The sequence below is a fragment of the Saccostrea cucullata genome, unplaced genomic scaffold, assembly GCF_032062105.1.
Source record: "Saccostrea cucullata isolate Sc308-1 unplaced genomic scaffold, CSIRO_AGI_Scuc_v1 ctg1495, whole genome shotgun sequence".
NCBI lineage: Eukaryota > Metazoa > Mollusca > Bivalvia > Ostreida > Ostreidae > Saccostrea > Saccostrea cuccullata.
The window spans coordinates 175,332-195,480 of record NW_026923034.1 but is presented as its reverse complement, the minus strand read 5'-3'; positions in this window follow the sequence as shown (position 1 = coordinate 195,480).

Sequence of the window (20,149 nt, the reverse complement as noted above, 5' to 3'; positions counted from 1 at the left end):
AAATAATGATGAATAAATCATCTACTTGTGTTGAGCTCAAAAGGTTCACGTCATATTTTTCATTTGATGACGTCATAATTGAACAGTAAACGTCTAAACACGTGCACTTTCCTGATTTTCAGCAGAATCAACCATTTTTCATCTTTAACTTAAAATTTGACCTTGGCCTTACCCTACGAACAAAATAAAATGTATGTCATTAAAAAGAGGATAAAAAAGTAAATACATAGGACTTATTTTTATTTTGTTCATCACGTGTGGCCACATCGAAAACTTAACTTTTCTTTCCATATAGTTCCTCTGAAAACCGACCACCACAACGGATTTTCGGGAATATTTCATGATATTACCTAAATATAAAAAAAATGGTGTGCTTTCTACCTTAAAAATTTATCAAAATAAATTGTCTAAGTGAAATATATTGGATTTTGTGTGTGATAGGAAAAAGGAAAACGAAATCCACGTGCTTTACAAAATATTACAGCATGCAGTATTGTCGACTTCTTTTAACCCCTACCGTGGTTGTGAACCAAGACTTTTTCTTGACATAGCTGATTCAGATTCCATTAATTATACCTTAAATTTAGGAAAAAAATTAGTGTCTTCTCTTTTTTATATTTCTTTGTGTGAATTCCTATTTATAACTTGATTCCAACGCCTCGCCGACACGGTCATTATGTAATCAAAGGGAGATTACTCGTAAAACATTTCAAGAACCTAGACCTCATGATGACGAATTATTTAATCTTCAACACCGATCTAAAGTGAGGGACTTCATATTTATGTATTTATCGAAAAAAGTATATTACCTAAGGTGCTGTCAACAAATTGATATTTATAATTTCTTCACTGGCATTATATGTAATTCTTTGAATACATATATTTAAACACTGCGCGTTAGCAGTTCCTATTGACGTCCTTTTGACCTTACAACGTTGAGCAGAAATTCCTGACGTTGCACGATTATAGACATCTATACGTATTTTCCAATTTGAGATCAAAACTTAAAGAATGATATATGTGTAAAAAGTTATATCACAAACCATATCAACCCCTGAACAATATTAAGCCTGGGGCCTCCCTTCCTCGGACTCGTACATGTATGGTATTGGACCTGTTTACCCTATCAATCTGTTCACACAGAGTCCGCACTCCTTCGATCATTTGTGTACAATAGTTACATATTCTATGAAATTAAATATCAATTGGGGTCTTGGGTAGATGTATATACAGGTTGTGATACATATGAGACCACTGAGATATTTAATAATTAAAAAAAAGTCGGATGCGTTAATAAGCTGCTCAAAATGTAATTTTACTTTTTCTTCCCCCTTTTAGTTTTCATTAATTTCATCTACTAGTATCCTAATTGAGTTCAAAGTCGGAAGCGTAAAGGTCAGCTCAATATAGCTAATCTATAAAAAGGTTTTTATAAGTCTACTACAGTAAAATAGGAAATCCCCAGTTTTCACGTATTTTTTTGTCATGTGATTGTTATATCGGGGGCAGTGGTTTAATTACAATACTTATCAAGTTAAACTTATATGGAAATATTGAATACTAACAATTTGAAACTGATAACATAATTCCACAAATTCCGAAATTATTTCTAGGGGAGAAATTTCTGAGCAAGTTAAAAAAAAAACTCGCCCAAACTTCAAAAACCTATTTCGTAGTGGTGGTGGTGGTGGTATTGCTTGAGATTGTTAACTTTTCATACCGATTTCACACGGATTCGTGTTTACCAGGGGGGGGGGGGGGTCCAAGGTAACTTTTTTCTTACTCCTGTATACATTTAATAATCTTGCAAATCCCTGGGGGGTCCCCCGACGCTCACTCCAGACTCGCGCATGAATCGGGGTCAGAAGAATTATGTACAAATCTTAAGAGGGCATACATCATATTATTCTTAATTATTGCAATCAACGATCCAGGAAAATTTTTGGGGGGCAGGGAACCCTGATCGAAGATAAATTTCCAACCCGAAAATTTCTTGACAAGCTTTCTTGGTTGGGATGGGGGGAGGAGAGAGGGGCTTTGACTTTTAAAGCATCATATCTTTTAATACTTTTATACCAATTTCACATAAAACACATTTTCAATGAGGGATCTGTATTTTTACGTAGGGGTCTAGGTCACTTTTAGTTGACTTTGTACTTCGCGACTTCGCTGTTAACTGCGCTAATTCCAAGGGAGTGATCGACCATGAGAGGGTTTAGACAGAATTTCACTGTTGCATGAACATGGAATTGCCTTTGGTATCTGGTGAGACGGCAATTAATCTGGTACACATTTATGGGGCCTTTTATAAATAAACTCTCACATTGTTCAGCTGCATAAAAATACATGTACAGTACCGATCAGACCCAACCTGACACCAAAGCAGTCCCAGAAAGCAGTCCCTGGGACTGCTTTGGGACTGCTCTGGGACAGCTGTGGGACTGCTCTGGGACTGCTTTGGGACTGGTCTGGGACCGCTATAGGACTGCTCTGAGACTGCTATGAAAAGCAGTCCAAGCAGTCCCAGCTGCCCCTTGGACTGCTTTCTGGGACTGCTTTGTTCACTCATGTGTGACAAAGGTTCTGAGTGACATGATGATAGCTTCGCCCCTTGTGTATTCTGAATTTGCAGGATCCCTATTGTTTTGTTTACTTGCAGCAGAGAGGAGTTTTAACCGTTTAATACGCAAGGATTTCTTATAATCTTTTAATAACTGGAGATTACATGTATTATAGTTAATTTATAGTTTTAGGAAATGTATATTTACACAAATGTAATAAAGAATATTTTTAAAAATAAAGTTATTATATAAGGAAGTCAGGCGGAGATTTTTATTTCTAAAGTATATAAAACTACTCATGAGAAAAAAATATTTACATGTAGATTTCTTTTCTTATTAAATCTGAAATTTAATACTCAAAAATTTCATATGGCACTATTTAAAAAATCATTACATCTAGATATAAGATATTTTAATTGAAAAGGCTAGACGTTTTACAAGCACCATGCTAAAAAGGTATTACATACAACCCTCAAATAAAAATCTAACAATTTATTTTATGACATGAAATAAAATTATGCCACCATTCTTCCGTAACATAAGCAATGTGAACAATTATACAGGAATTTACAGATGAATAAGTTTTTAATTTATGAATAACTTATTAAAAGAGTAAATTAAAAAAAAGTAAACAGTTGAAAACCTGTAATACCTGGAATTGTGATTTATTTCTTTTTTTGTTTTTGTTTACCTGGTCGATAATGTGTATGAACACCTGTGGTTTCAATCGCCTTTGGGCAGAAAATTAATCATGCATGTTATTTGGGTTCACGTTTCAGTGTTTCACATCATTGAACATGCTGCTTAATAAACAATGACCCTAATTTCAATCTATGTAAAAAATGTAAAACATAAAAAGATAAATGAAATATTTTTATAAATTTCTTTTAAGATTAATTAATGTTGAACATAATCTTAGGATTTTATACTGGTCAGTAATACAATTTACAAATAAAACAATAATTTTTAAATTAACCTGTCAGTAAAGAATATTCAATACTGAAAAATATTACTTGGCTAAATTAGCATCGGATTTTTCAAAAGCCCAATGCATATACTTTTTTAAACATGCCTTTAGAGTATCCCGATAGTATGGAAATCGGCCATGATGTATAATGAATAGATCTATTTGAAACTAATTCTGGTGAAAAATAATTAATTCAATTTTAATTTTCTGTATAGAAAATAATTATGGGAGCCAGTATCAATCACAAAAAACTAAGATAATTGTGATAAAATATACATGTTCAGTGTAATTCATTTATGTAGGCGTGTAAGTTTTATTCCTTCAATAAATATTATTTAAAATTGTTTCAAATCTATGTGGGTACTGCTCATACATGTAAATGACCTTCACATTGTAAGGATTCCTGGCATACTGCTCAGAAAAAAATTCAGCTGCCTTTTATAGTTACATTGTTTATTGGAAATCTCATTTCTGAGTTAGCCCAGCCCATTAAATTAATAAACCCCGCCCACTGGGACTGGTGGGACTGCTTTCTGAGACCGCTGGGACCGCTCTGGGACTGCTGTTGGACTGCTCTGGGACCGCTGTGGGACTGCTGTGGGACTGCTGCGGGACTGGTTTAGCAGTCCCAGAAAGCAGTCCCCGGGACAGCTCTGGGACTGCTTTGTGTCATTTGTGTCAGGTTGGGTCTGGTCGGTACTGTAAATTTAATCATTTCAATGGTCTGCATTAATTGATAGCAGGATTCAATACTACCAAGAGATGTTTTGTTTTTTTCGTATGTTTTGTCTATCATGAGACAGGATCCAAGACGGGATTCTTCTTAGTTTGGGCCTATTGTAGCAATTACAATTACAGTTGTATGGGGGAGGGTACAGTCATATTTTTACAGGTCGGGTCACTATCAACTACTAAAGCAAAAAAAAAAAAAATCATCAGACGTATTATCAATGGACACAAGCATAGATTACCTTAGTTCTATCTTTTCTAAAGTATTTTATATGTTGGCAAGATTAGGGGAGAGGTCCAAGATTATAATTAATTGCTCGCTTTAATTTGCTCTTTGGTCGACCAAAATGTCATCATTTCCGTCTATTATGTTGCACTATTTCGTTGGAGACGTCTGGGAAACTGCTTAAAACTTAAAAAGTGTATTCAAAGTGTATAATGTCCTGATAAATGATGTCTTCAGCCTGCTTTTTATTTAATTTTATAATATACATATACATGTATGTTATTTATTCAATACGTATTCTCGGGTGAAACCTCCTTGATTCCTTTTCCCCTTTATAAATATCAATTAGTTTTGTGAATTTGGATTCACAATAGGGAAATACTAGGCAGAATAAAGTCTTTAACATCATTTATTTAAGAATTTTTTTTTTATGAAAAATGACATCTTCTAAGAGATTGCTAAAAATTCCAGCTAAGTACCCGGTACACGTGCACTTTTTTTTTCACAAAAAAACCCAACACAACGCCCGCCTCACCATCCCCTAAAACACTCGATTTTATTTAATTTTATTCTAATTCTACTCTTGCGAATTATTTTCAATCAGTGTAAATTTATTATCTCTTATAAATGATTTCAACGTCATGTATTTAACGTGTTTAACGTCAACGACATGACGTATTAGTATTTCATTCGGAAAAAAACAATGCTTATTTCAAACACCTGTAAAAAGAAAACTATAAAAGATATAGTTAAAAAATAAACTGTTTTACAACGTACACATACTAGACTATCATTCCACAAAAAATCATAAATGTTGAATACAGTGCAGATTTTGATGATTCGTGGCTCTTGTTCTTAAAACTTTAATAAACAGGGGGTCATTTTTTCTTCACGTAGGTTCTACAAATTTTTAGGGAAGTGACACTTTTTCCATAAGCAAAAGGGTCATTTTTCTACGTCGAATAATGACCAGGGGCATTTTTCGACAGCGAAAAATGACTCCCGGTCATTATTCGATGAGGGTCATTATTCGTCTTTACACCGGTACATCTTTATGATGAACTCATTCGAGTTTAAATGAGCTTGTGATTGTAGAATCCCTTTTTGATTTTACAATAATATTTGAAACTGATTAAAGAATTACCAGTAGGTTCATGAACTAATATCTGAAATTTAATCTCTCTTGAAATCTGTATTCAGAAGTAAAATAAGCAGCAATACTTTAAATGAGCCGTTCCAAGCAAAAACCCCCCTTATGGTAAAAATTTTCTAAAATGACTTTTTTTCTTGAAAAATGATGCAGAGCATTAGGCGAATAGAACCTGTAAATATTACAGGTGTATCTTACTCCGTTACGGATTTACAGGTATTCAAAAAATGCATCATTTATACGGCTGACTTCAAATTTTATAAATTCTCTCTTGTAGCGACGTCGACGTTATATATGGCAACGTAATAAAAACACGAATTACTTATACGCAATAACTTGGTATTATGTTGTCGTTCTGACTAATACATATATGCTTAATTTTTTGTAAACATTTTTTTTTATTAATAAAAAACCTTCAGTTCATTCTTTTCTGATATTAATCATTTAAAGATATGTCAGTGGAGTTTAAATAGTCCCATGATTCGCTGAAGTCATCACACATAATTGATAGGTCTTTTATTTGAAAAAATCAATTTCAATTTTACTGCTTAAGTTCATCCGAAATCTTTCAAAACCAGCAACAACCAAAATAAATATTTTATATCCCATTTATTCATTTTTTGAAGCCGATTATGCTTCTTCAACCTTTGCCTTCAAAACACTGACCAAGAGAAGCATTAAGGGGCAGGGGCTTGCGCTTTTATCAATAGACAACATAAGGATTTTGAAAAGTATGGTATATCTATGTAAATGATGAGTACCATTTATACTATTTTAAATGCTTAACTCTATTTGCATTTTCTTTGCTCAATTATTTCCTCATTTGTTAAAACTATTAGAAGGAAAATGGGAGGGGGGGGGGGGGCAATGAAAGAATAAATATATAAGTACTTATATAAAGGCAATGTAGACTAGATATATACATGTACATGTTAAATCTGTAATTGATGAAAAGTGAATGTGTACTTTCCAGATTTCAAATTATGAAATAACTAATAAAAACAAGACCTGAAAAATTGAAAAAAAAGGGTAAGGCATATGATTTAGCTTTTAAAGAATTGTCTACAATACATTTGATATAGAAAAGATTGTCAAACATACAGCCAGACATGCATGAGATTTGAATCGTTACTATGTCGGAGAAATTTTTACTCTGTCGGGAGCAACACAGTAAAACAGCTCATGGAGAACCGTGATACAGTCCCATCTATATCTGAGAGTAGATCCTCTTGTGCTTTACGCATTGATCTATGAAAGTGAAGGTTATACTTTCTCAATATGCAAAGTTTCACAGGTCAACACTTATCATGAAGGTCCTCTGAATATGTATCAGTTAGTCAAAATCGAAAAAAAAAATTGAGACAAAGAAAAAAAATATTCAAGGGTCTAATAGTATTTAGAGAAGCTTTTAAAGTACTTGAAACATATAGACACAAATCTACAACATTTGACTTCATAGAAAAAAAACACAAAGAAATTTGATAGAAAAGAAAACATGTTTTACGTGCGAAATCTGCACATTGGACTGTCTTTGAATAAAATGCTTCTCATATATTAGTAAAATATATTCTATCCCAGTCTACCCAACATTTTACACACATGCACAGAAATTCCATTGTGTGCAGAAGGGGGAGGAATGCTGGCCATTCTCTGTCACTACATTAACATCAAATATTCGAATATCTGACCATCCTTACCAACTTACAAGAAGTCTTTGTGTTCTGAAAGTGAAGGGGGGGTGAGTAGGTTACTTTTGTGTTAGTCTTCTAATTAAGTTTACATGTAGACCGGTCCTTCAGATGAGTCTGTATAAACCGCGGCCCCTGTGTGGCAGGGAGTGCTGGCACGAAAAAGATCCCTCACTGTTCAATGGCCCTAAGTGCCTGTTACATGTATAGGACATTATTTGCCGTTCTCCACCGACAAGTGGTGGCGTCTCCATATGAGTTTTGAAAATCTCGAGACGGACGTTTAACAACATATAAACATTCAATTTACATCTGTATTCAAATTTAAACATTGAGAAAGGGTCACCACCTTAAGTTTCACGTACTGCTAAGGATAAAAGATGACAAGTCATCTAGAAACCTTTTTTATGCAAGATATTTCCGACTTTTGTGTTTAACATCTGAAGTGGACAGTTTATAGGGGACTTGCACTGCCTCGCTATTGTGAGAATGATTTTCTGGTGATGTGGTAGGCCCGCTCTACATGTATTTCAGGCTAGTTAAGCAACGGCGAGCCTGTTTAATTTAACCCTTGGATGGGTGACCGCTCAATGCATGATTCGTGGTATCAACATCATTAATGATTTTTTTCACACATAACTTTCATTAAGCACTTTAATCTGAAATTCTGTATCATAACAAACGTTGATTAAGGATAATAAATTGCAAAGCAAATTAAAGATTACATTTTTATACAACGAGTTCCATCATTTTATTGTCTCATTGAGGGAATCTCAATCCCTTCTCAACTTCACAATTATTTCTAAATTTTTTTTATACACATTTGCATCTAATTATAAATTGTCAAAGATTTTTCTTGGTGCAGGTCCACTTAAGGATACACCAAAGGTTTCCAAACGGCAAAATTTAATTTGCTTGTAATTCTTTCATTAACAAAGATAATATATTAAAAGTATATATTATTTGAAAGCTTGTTAAATTCACTATCTAATGATCTTAATTAAAATTTTCATTTTTATCTTATTAAAAGATATTAATATTTTATTGTAAATATAAGTGCATTTATATTTTATAAATCAACTTTTTTGTATTCCACCTCTCAAAGTCAAAATTTTGCCTCAATGTAGATTAAAGATTGAACTTTAAAACCGTATCTCAGATTTTTGATAAATCTTTTTATTCAAAAGTTACACCCATTTGTCTTTCAATGTTACCAACTTATTAGCCTAATTCTACATTTCCCCCAATAATTGGAGAACTGAGCAAGATATCAAAAATCTGAGATACGGTTTTGTGAGCACACATTTGAGACACATTCTGGCCAGTTTTCAGAGAAATTGGTCAATAAATAAGGGAGCTGAATCCTTTCAAATAATACCACCAACTGTCTGATCTTACTTTACAGTAGAGGGCAAAAACCCATTACACAACAAAGTCTGACAAAGCTGAAAATATATGACACCTTGGAGATTCAGCTTTGGATACCTGTCACTTATCCATATTTCCTATGCATATTCACAAGAATGGGAGGTTCTGTTCTTTATTTAGGTGCTTTTAATGAAGTAAAATAGGTTCAATTCTGAATCAGAAAGATTTCCCGGCAAAATGGCAAGAGCTAAGCTCCACCTCCTATTTCATGGTCATTAGTGACCTGTTAGATCTCCTTCCCTAAATCTAGAGTCCCAGCAGTTTAATTACTGATAACCTCTGTGTGGCCAGTGAAGAATTCCCCAAGTGGTCACAGTGATTTATTGCTCCTTTCAGAAGCAGGCAGTTACAGACCAAATCAGAAGCTTCAATAACGACACATTCACATGTGCTAGTGTTTATGTTTGATCATTGTTAAATAATTAGAAAACCATTTAATAATCAGCAAGAATTTTTCATGCATTATAAAGCAGTGATTAGCATTGTTTTCATAGCCAAAAATCTCAAAATTGACAAAAATCTTGAAAAAAGCCTTTGGTGTATCCTTAAAATGTCTTCCCGTTCAAATAGGTTAAAAAAAACCATGTCAGAACGTTTTTCAAATCATTCGACAAAAGTGTTTAAATATTATATATACTCATAGCTCTATGATTTTCCAAGATCTAGCATTGTGGAAAAAATCTTCACCTGCATGTGATCTTCCTGGTGAAAATTACGAACCTTACTTCTTGCTATGTTAGACGAAATGTAGATCGAGAAAATTCAAACTGATCAAAATAATTTGGTAATGTATTTTATTTGCATTCGATTTACACTTAGGTAAGCAAAGTTTTGGATTATATATACAATCATGCACATAAAAAAAAATCAATTCCGGGGGTTGCATGGGGCCCCTCTCCACTTTTTTTTCTGAATGACTTTGTATATTTTCAGTCACTGTTAATATTAGCATGCATGAATGATGCAAGGGGGGGGGGGGGGGGGGCGTTAGAATAACTTGATAAGCAATTAGATAAATAATGTACGTGTGCATGTCAAATACGGTACTTAATTTTCAGACCTTCCAATTTTTTTTAAAAAGATATACATGTTTGTTTTTATGTAATAGTTAAATCATATTATTAATAAGTAAAATTTTAGTGGTTAAGAAGGGGCGGAGGGAGCGAAGCGACCGAGCCCTTCTTAACCACTAAAATTCTACTTAATATGATCTAACTTACTTAGAACCTAACCTGATTGGCTAATACGTCAGCGCGCGGAGTTACTGCATAGACATAAAATTTTAACAATAAAGTGATCTACTTAATAGCAAATTTAGCAGTTGTTGATTGGAGGAAAAAGTGGGTTAGGTTCTAATTCTATATATGCTTTATGACATATATTCTTAAAAAAAATTTGGTGGTGATGGTGGGGGATTACAACAGTATTAACAAGTAATCGATCTTTTAAACACATAATAAAAAGGAGAACGTCGGATAAACGTCTATTCAATTAATGTTGCTTTGTTCGCTAAACTAGTGTCACTTTTCGTCCTAGAGGTTCTGGGTCTACAATAAATAAAAAAAAACCGGATTTTAATTAGATCTGGCATTGGTGTGGTTTAACAATTCTGTCATTCAGTTTTGATTGGTGATAAATCTCTGTGCATTTTTTCTTGTCATGATTAAGTCCAATCATTTTCGCTAATACTTCAGATTAAAAAAAGATTTTAAACTACTCCCCCTTAAAAATATTTTTACACTCAATATCAACATTACACGTACACGTAATTATTCTTATTTTATCGTTGTTGAATAAGAAAGAGTCATAAATCTGAATTTTAAACAACAATTTCATGTTTAATTTAGTTTAACAGAAAACTTATATTGTAGATGGAACAGAATAATGGTCGAAGTGTTGACAAATTATTTGTATTTAATCAGGACACTCTTAGGCCGTTTGAATATGTAATGCACATGGAGTTTGACAACAATCAGAGTCAGATATGTTATGAAATAGACAAAAGCATGAAAAACAAATATTAAGAAAGCACAACGGAGAAAATTATGTGACGTAAAGCAAAGCAAGAAGTTGGAACACAGTAAGTGCGCGATATATTTTGATTGCAGTTTTTGTTGCAAAACTGTGACGTCGCTTTTTCTACTGTGACGTATAATTCTGTCAGATTACATAAGGGGGGGGGTGCTAGGAACGGCTCAAATAATGTTTTTGTTAAGTTTTTTTTTATTTCTTTAATTTGTTTTTCACATAGATTTTTTGTAAAAACCTACCATTTCTTTGTTGTAAATAATGTAACTATGAACCACAAATATGAAACGCATACCATTGATTTACAATCTGTGATGATATATATACATTTATTTCAAATACTGTAAACATATCATATTTACCTGTGTATTCTTGTTAGTGCCTTTGGTAGATCGCAGCAACCAATATAAATCAAGTACATAGCTTAATGTCTTGCACGTATACACATAAATAAGAATGTGAAGAAATGCGCTAAATCAAATCTCGCTAACTTATTCTAAAGTCAATTTCCGTAAAATATCGTATACGATAAACATAAAACATTTACAGTAACTGAGCAGAAATTATTTTTTAAAATAAATAGTAAAATTCATATCAAATTTGAGCATAAGACGGTAATTGGGGTAGCTGTATGCCTTTTATAATACGTCGACCTTAATTATATAATAAAAATAACTTTTTTTTAAATTCGCAGTTTAGCTATGTTTTATCAGTATATACTTGTGTATGTTGTTAAATGTTAATATGCGTTACATATTTTTGCATGCACGAAAAGTTATCAAGAATAATGAACTGCAATGGAGAGTATTTAAACTGTATTTATATTTCCAACATTTAAGGTATTAAATAAAAAAATTAGAACTCGTATATTTGAGAAATCACATAACAAAATCAATGTAAGTGACAATAGGTACATTTGTAACAATTGTGTGTTTTATTTATCACTTTTTTATACAAATTTTGATGAAGATAAAGATTCTTAAAGGGTGTATGTTTTTAAGGACTATCTACACTGTATTCCTTTATTCTCTTCTTAGAGATCTTTCCAGCAACAAAATCACTACAATACCAGATAATGTTTCCTCCAGCTTATATAATTTACGTGAACTGTAAGTATGTCTATTACTTATTGTATCAGAAACCGTTATATATGTTCTATAAACGTCTCCCACAGTCTCTCCTGGTAAATCATTTCCTGCTGATTTTTTTGATTTTAAATGTGCTTGTGATTGTTGAATCCCTTGATGTTTTTACCAGTAGGTTCATGAACTAATATCTGAAATTAACCTCTCCTGAAATTTGTTGTAAGTAAAATCAGTTGAATACTTAAAATCATGTCTGCGTTTCAGTTTTTTTTGATTTGTTTAATTTGTTTTGCACACATATTTTTGTGTAAACGTACCATTTCTCAGTTGTAAATAATGTATGAAACGCGAATATGAAACAAATGCCATTGATTTACAACCTGTGATTATATATACGTTTATTTTACGGCAACCTCAACTTCAAAGGCTGTAAACGTATTACATTCAGTTGTGTGTTATTTAAAGCTTTGTGGATGGCAGCAACCACTAAATTACGAGGGCTGTTCAATAAATAATGTCCTGAACTATATGACATACATTACAGATATCGTATGACATTAAACTTGACTTTCCTTCATTTTTGAATCTTTCGTGAATTTATAACAGTTGATGTTACCACTTTTCATCACATAGTTTCATCATGAAAAGCTGGGGAAACAAGGGCTTTTCGAGACACTGCATTATAAATGAATGGTAAACAATCAGTAAACAAGGGTGAAAATAAAGGCTTCATCTAGGCTGCCGTAAAACTTGTTAAAAATCCCAAAGAAATATTAACTGAAATATGTGACGTTTTCAGCAACCAGTGCCTGTTTTATAGCCAAAAGAGCAGGTGGATTTCAATGATAAAAAAAATATATAATGGGCATCAAAAATGGGTACCCTCCTTGCCAACAAAAATTATAACAACTTAAGTACTGTTCGCCAAATTTCAACAAATAATAGTTGATGATGTATGATTAACTTTAAGACACATAGCAAATTTGATAGGCATCACATCGGGGGTAATTAACGATGTTTTTAAGAAACGTTTTGGGGTTAAAAAGCTTGATACTCAAATGTCACCCTATATTTTGAAAAATTAGTGAAAATGACAGCGTGTACGAAATTCATAACAATTATTTTAAAATATCATTAATTGTAGTTATCCACGTTTGTTTTATTTTCAAACAGATATTGGAACATGAATCCATTGCTTAAAACCTCAAAAACAAAGTTAACCATAAGATGTACTTAATAAAACGGCGAATTTCTGAAAAGTACACAGGTATGCAAGAGCACAAAGACAGTATTACATGTAATTTTCCTAAATATTAGTGGTAATATTATTCAAAATCGTAATCAGAGAGACGGTTTAATTTCTAGGAGTCTAAAAAGCACTTTTTGGTAAAAAAAAATCAAAAGGTTCATTAGAGAAAGGACACAGAACCAGGAATCCACTACATTGAATTTCTTCCAGAAATCGTCCAAACCCACATGCCCTGAAGAGTAAAGGGGTTTTCGGGATAAACAGAAAGTTAATGTTTTTTAACATTTAAATTTTTGCTAGATCTTTGACATTTTGACTTGTTTCTATCTCCAAACTGGGAAAAAATGCCTTTCAGAAGTATGAATCAAGTCCTGGAAATCATTGGATCTGCCATTTTCCAGTATACTAAGGGTCATACCAAAAAATTAGTTCTACAAACGATCAGAACTTAGATAAAAAATGTTACGGACATGTATTTTATTTAAAAAAGATTAATTAGTAAAATCATGAAGAATAAATCATTAAAAAGTGTCTTTTGCTTCTTTCTGGGCACCGAGGACATTATTTATTGAACAGCCCTCGTAAGTATATAGCTAAATGTCTTGCACGTATACACATAAATAAGAATATGAAAAAATGCCATAAATAAAAACCACGCAAACTATTTCAAAAGTTAATTTCAGCCAAATATCGTACACGCTAAACATTATACATTTGCAGTAATTGAACTGAAATTGTTTTTCAAAATAATTAGTAAAATTCACAATTTTTAGCGTAAGACAGTAATGGAGATAACTGTGTCCCTTCATTGTATAATAAAAAATATACATATTTTTTTAAAATTCGCAGTGTACCTATGTTTTTCAGTATATACTTGTGGATGTTGCTAAATGTTAATACGAGTCACATATTTTTGCATGCATTAAAAGTTATCAAGAAGAATGAACTGCAATGCAGAGCATCAATACTGTATTTATATTTCCAACATTTTTAGCAATTTCATAAAAAATAGAACTCGTTTATTTGAGGAATTACATCTCAAAAACAATCAGTACTGTAACTAAAAAGCACTGAGAATCCAAAAAAACCTCGAGGAAGTACCGAGTGGTACTGAGAAAAGCCTTTGTGGTACTGAGCCCGGTACTGAAAAGCTGAAGAAGTCCTGAGTAGCACTGAGGTTTTTACTGTGTACACTGAGAGGTACTGAGGTTGATTCTGCTGGTATTGTTGAGGTGGTTCAGAGGCTCTGAGCTGATACTGAGTAGCCCTGAGTTTTAATACTTTAGCTACTGAGGTAATCCTGAGTGAAACTGAGGCTCTTTTTCTAAAAAATAATTATTTTTCTTATGAGATTGATAATAATTGTAATCTTCAAATTCCTTCATCTATAAACTTTCTTCAAATCAAACTGAGTAGGTGCAAGTAACGTTAACAATAAAACTGAAATTGTGTTTTTTTTTCTTGTTCCTTTAATTAATTAAATTTTTGCAATTTTTTGGGGAATTTTAAGTCTTCTCGGCATATTTTATAATGAAATACAACATGTATATCTGATTTATTTAATTTTTATTTTTTATATTAACTTATTAGTTACATATTAATTATTTTGGTAATTAGTTTTTTTATAAAATGTATCCAATCAATGCTAAGCATCCCGATAGATAGTAGTTCCTGTCTAATAATTCTTGATCCACATCTGACATATTCTATTGCATGGCATATAAAAAAGATTTGATGGCCACGTTTCAATCATAATAGCAAGAAAAATGTTTCAGCAAGTCTCAAAAACCTTTTACTTGAAAATGGTCGTTCGTGGTGATCAAAATTATAATTTATCAATTATGAAAAACAATCAAAACAATCAAAATCATTGTCTTAATATTAATACTAAATGAATAAAAAATAATTCTAACACAGACATTTTTCTATGATATTTAATTAATTTAAACAGAAATAGAGAATAAGAATTGCGGTGATGTGCTACAGATTAACTAAGCAACTTTTTTTATTTAGAAATAAATTAACTGTTAAAAAATAACATTGAATACATGTATTTTGACTTAACCATACATTGCATACTTTTAATGCCATTAATATCATCAATATTTATGTTGTTGCTGTGAAATCTTTAAAGGAAAATATTTAGAATTTCAAAATCATATTCCGTTTTTCATAGTTGTCATGCTCTAAATTTTGTTTTTACTCCCACTCGGTATAAATTGAATTAAATTAAGCGTTATATTATATATATTGAATTTATACCGAGTGGGAGTAAAAACAAAATATGTTTTATTTTGAATCAGTTCGGACTGAAATTATTTTTTAATATAGATAGTAAAATTAACAATTTCGAGCAAACGATGGTAATGGAGGTAAGTGTATGCCGCTTTATAATAAGTCATCCCTTAATTATATAATAAAAAATAACATTTATTTAACTTGCAGTCAGCTTTGCATATATTTCTCTGTGTATACAAGTAAATGTTGTTAAATGTTCATATAAATGACATTTTATTGTGTGCACGAAAAATTATCAAGAATAATTAACTGAAATGAAGAATAATTATACTGTATTTAAAGTTTAAATACCATAAATAAATACCAGTAGTAACATCAGCTGTAATATACTTAAATATACTTTAACAACTACTTTTATTAAAGTCGTTTTTATCTCACCTGAGCCGAAGGCTCAAGTGAACTTTTCTGATAAAAATGTGTCCGTTGTCTGTCGTCGTCGTAAACATTTCATCTTCTTCTCAAGAACTACTTGGCCAATTTCAACCCAACTTGCCAAAAAAGTATCCTTGAGTGAAGGGAATTCAAGTTTGTACAAATGAAGGGTCACGCTCGTTTCCAGGGGGTGAAACTTATGAAATAGTGAAAAATAAAAAAAAAATTCCTTCATAAAAACTTGACTAGGAAAGATGGAACTCATATGTAATCATCCTCAGGTAGTATAGATTCAAGTTTGTTCAAATTATGACCCCCAGGGCTAGGATTGGGCCACAAATACCAATCAAAGTTTTATATAGGAATAGATTGGAAATATCTTAAGTTTTAAAATCTTCTTGACAAGAACCAATGGGCCAGGAGAGATGAAACTCATGTAGAAGCATCCTCAGGTGGTGAAGATTCAAGTTTATTCACATTATGACCCCAGGGCAAGGGTAAGGCCACAATGTCCACAATGGCCGATCAAAGCTTTACATAGAATATATAGAATTTGAAAAAAAATCTTCTTGACAAGAACCAATGGGCCAGGAGAGATGAAACTCATGTGGAAGCATCCCCAGGTAGTGAAGATTCAATTGTTTTTTTTTCAAATCATGATCCCCGGGGCTAGGGTGGGGCCACAATTGCCGATAAAATTCTTACATAGGAGTAACCGATTTAAGCCCCCCCCGATCCCTTCAGTAAACCTTTCAGTTTTGAGAGTGCAGACCTAGCTGTCCAAGGTTAGCCTGAAGGATCTGTTGTCATTCCTTCTGCAATGCTGTCTAAAGCTGCAGTTGAATTAGGGAAAGTGTAAGACGAACTGAAATGCGTTGCTTAAGAATGTTTCAGGCATGTTAAATTAACCTCAGGTCTAGAGGTCGAGCAATATCATCCATTAAGATGAAATTATCCCCCAGAGTACATACAATACGTCTAACAATAGGATGAAGAATATCATTTCGTTATTTTAAACCTGTCAGGTTGTTTTCAATAATGTGCATATCAGTTTTGCAGTCAATACGTATGCCTGCCCAAATCATCACCAAACCTTCATTTACTCTGTTTTGCTCAGCATATCTGTCCACATTTCAATCGAAAACAAATCTTCTGTCATCATAGAAGTAAAAACAAAATTGCGACTCGTCTGAAAAGAGAACAGAACACCAGTGAAGTTATTGCCAAATTTTAGTGTTCTGTAGTGGAATTCTGTGGCACTGGAACAGGACGTACGGCTGGTCGGCAAGCCTTAAGATTTGCTTTTAGAAGTCTGTTTCAAACTGTTTGAGTATTAATTCGTCTGACGGTTGCTCTCTGATGCCCAGTATTAGGCTTAAGGGTATGAAGATACTTTAACTGAAAAAATACCTGTCATTCATTTTTTTTTCATATTTTGGATATCTAATATTTAGTATGTCTCACATACCTGAAAGCAGATATTTCAAAAGGTTTCTAGATTTATTTCTGAGATATTGAGTTACAAATGCTATTCCCCACAGTGCCTGAGTAAAGATTTGATTCTCCGTGTTTCTGGGCCCATTACTTGGTCCATAATGGAATTTTTTCAACATAGATAAAAATATTTCAGCAAACATGTGTCTTTTTAAATATTTCAGAGTATGAATAGGGTTAAAAATTCGAAAAAGCAAGATTCTTTTGTCAAACTGCATCTGGAGACGAAAAATTACGTTCTTTTTAAGACAACTTAAACGACAATAAAAATTAATCTACAAGAAATCCTATCTTTCAATATTTGAAAAAATTACGTCGAAATGCAAGGTCGTCATGTTATTGATTAACTGCAAAAATATCGATTGGTGAAGCTGAGCTCAATATTGCACAGGACATAATTAAAAAAGACATGGACATGAGAAAAACGTGTCGTGTTTACATTTCTCGAGTAAGGGAAAACCCTAATATGACGTCACACATTTGCGAAATAAGCTAAGTAAGACAAAACTACAATATAATTCCGTCAACATCCATGTAAAAAAATTGTTCTGTTATTCATAAAATAATCCGTCATGTACTGATAATGACACATTTTTATGATATCATACTACCCATATGTTTTACCTTTTTTTATCTTACTGTATTAAGATCCACTATGACGTTAGCGACTCGTTGGACACGCAGTGTAGGGAAACAGAAGAGTTGATCAATCTATTCCTTAATTTGAAACTATCTGCAAGAAAGTTTGAATGTCTAAGAAATTTTTATACAAGATGGTGAACTAAAACAAACAGTATTTTTAAAAAAGGATACTGTAGTTTTAATCTGTTTTTTTTTTTACATATTTTATAAGAGATTATGACATAATAAAACTGAGTCACGTGATCATACATCCTTCGTCCCCTTTAGAGCACTTTGGGAGCAGTTCGTCTCAGCAAAATTGGCCAAATAACGATCCTAACGGACTGCCTTACACCTTGGTGGTTGGGATTTTAGCTTTTTTTTAAATTCTGCCTGTAAATATTGATTCCACAACCGTTAATTCCACTTTGGGAAAGATAAAGTCTCTCTACAACGTGATGTTGCGTTTTGCCAGCTTCCAGCATGCCTGCTGCCTTGGAGTGTTCGTCCATACTCATATACCTCCTCATAGCGTCTTATCTCCAGTTCTGACCAGATACACTGAAATTATCTTGTGTTCACTAAAGAAAATCATCTAGATCTTTTATGCATCTATGTTTTCATTGTTTCACTTACTTTTTTAACGCCACGTTTTTTCCTGACCAAAACTAAGGTTGTCCCAAAAGGTCGTGGACAATGTCTATAACTTCTTTAACAAGCAACCAATACTGACCAAATTTTACATAGGCATAAGACATCCAATGTTCTTTACAACTGTGAATGCTTAAATATATATCATTCATATAAATAATATTTGGACGATTTATATGAAGGCCGATACGGTCCGTCGGCGCACAAACAAATGTCGGAATTATTTACATATCTAACCATAACATTTTCTTTTATTTTTGTGGTACCATAAAGAAATTGTACTCAAATTTGAATCAGTGAAACCAGAATCAAAATCTTTATAATAGTCAAATTCTCATATAAATAACATTTGAAACAGACGACTAGTGTCATGGATTTCAAAGTCTTGTTGGAATTGAGATTGATGAAAATGACGTCGTCAGACGCGTAACAGGCGCACGGAAATATTTTTTGGTTTGTTTTATAAACATAAGAGACTTGGAAAAGAGTACAGAAAGGAAATTACACACGAGATTTTATAATAGAGAAGTTTTTTTTAAATGTCATGCGATTCAATGATAGCTTTTCCTTTAGATCGAAAAAAAAATAGTTTCTGAACGTAAGAAGTAGAGTAATGTTTGTTAAACGCAGACAGTTAGGAACATTCTGGACCACGACGTCGAGGCCATGAACGTCGTCAAACAAGGTGTATTCGCTGCTGCCTAAAATGGAAGGTGATCTTTCGACTTAATTTTTAATAAGATTTGAATATGCTTTAAAAAATGGACAGTAATGAATTTAAATAAGCCCCTTTGTCAAGACTGGTGTTTCACTTTATAAAAATATTCCTTTGGATGTTAATTATTAACAGACGCATGCATGTGAAGCAAAAAAAAAAAAGAGACGATGACGTTGTTAAAGACGTAAAATCTTGCTTTCGTGCGCCGATGCTTACTTATATGGTTTCTTAAATTTTGAATAGATTTCTTATTAAATGTTGTATTGTCATGAAACTTGAAATACATGATCATAAAATGCTAATTTTTTCTATGAGAAGAAAAAAATTTAATTTTGTAAAGAGAATTTTTTTCTCTGTCCATGATTTTTTGGACAACCCTCGTATGTCTCAAACTTCATTAAACACGTGTTACTTAAGTATCGAATCGTGTCAAAGACATGTTTTTTTAAAACTACATAAGCCTTGTTGTCACATAAATTCATGTTTATGAAAATATTATTCTTGTGTAAAAATATGATCCTTAACCTATTTTGCCTAGTATATATACATTGATATACAACCTGTGAAGGTACATAGATTGTTCGGCAACATTATATACCTACCTTCATTTCAACAAATTAAATTGGAGTAAACTTTTAAATAAGTAGTAAATTTCATAATTACAGGTATATATACTTTAAAATGTCCTTTAAAAAGTTTAAAGTTTAACTACTTAAAGAATTAGGTGTATTTGTTATGTTTAATATCGTAACTTCTTTCTTAATTTAATAAAGTTTTAAATACGTTCAGATAGAAAATGTCGAAATTCGTTCCCATATCTTTTCGCTATTCCATGTAATATCCAATCAATCGCAATATCGCGGGCCTTTCCTACAAGCCAAAAT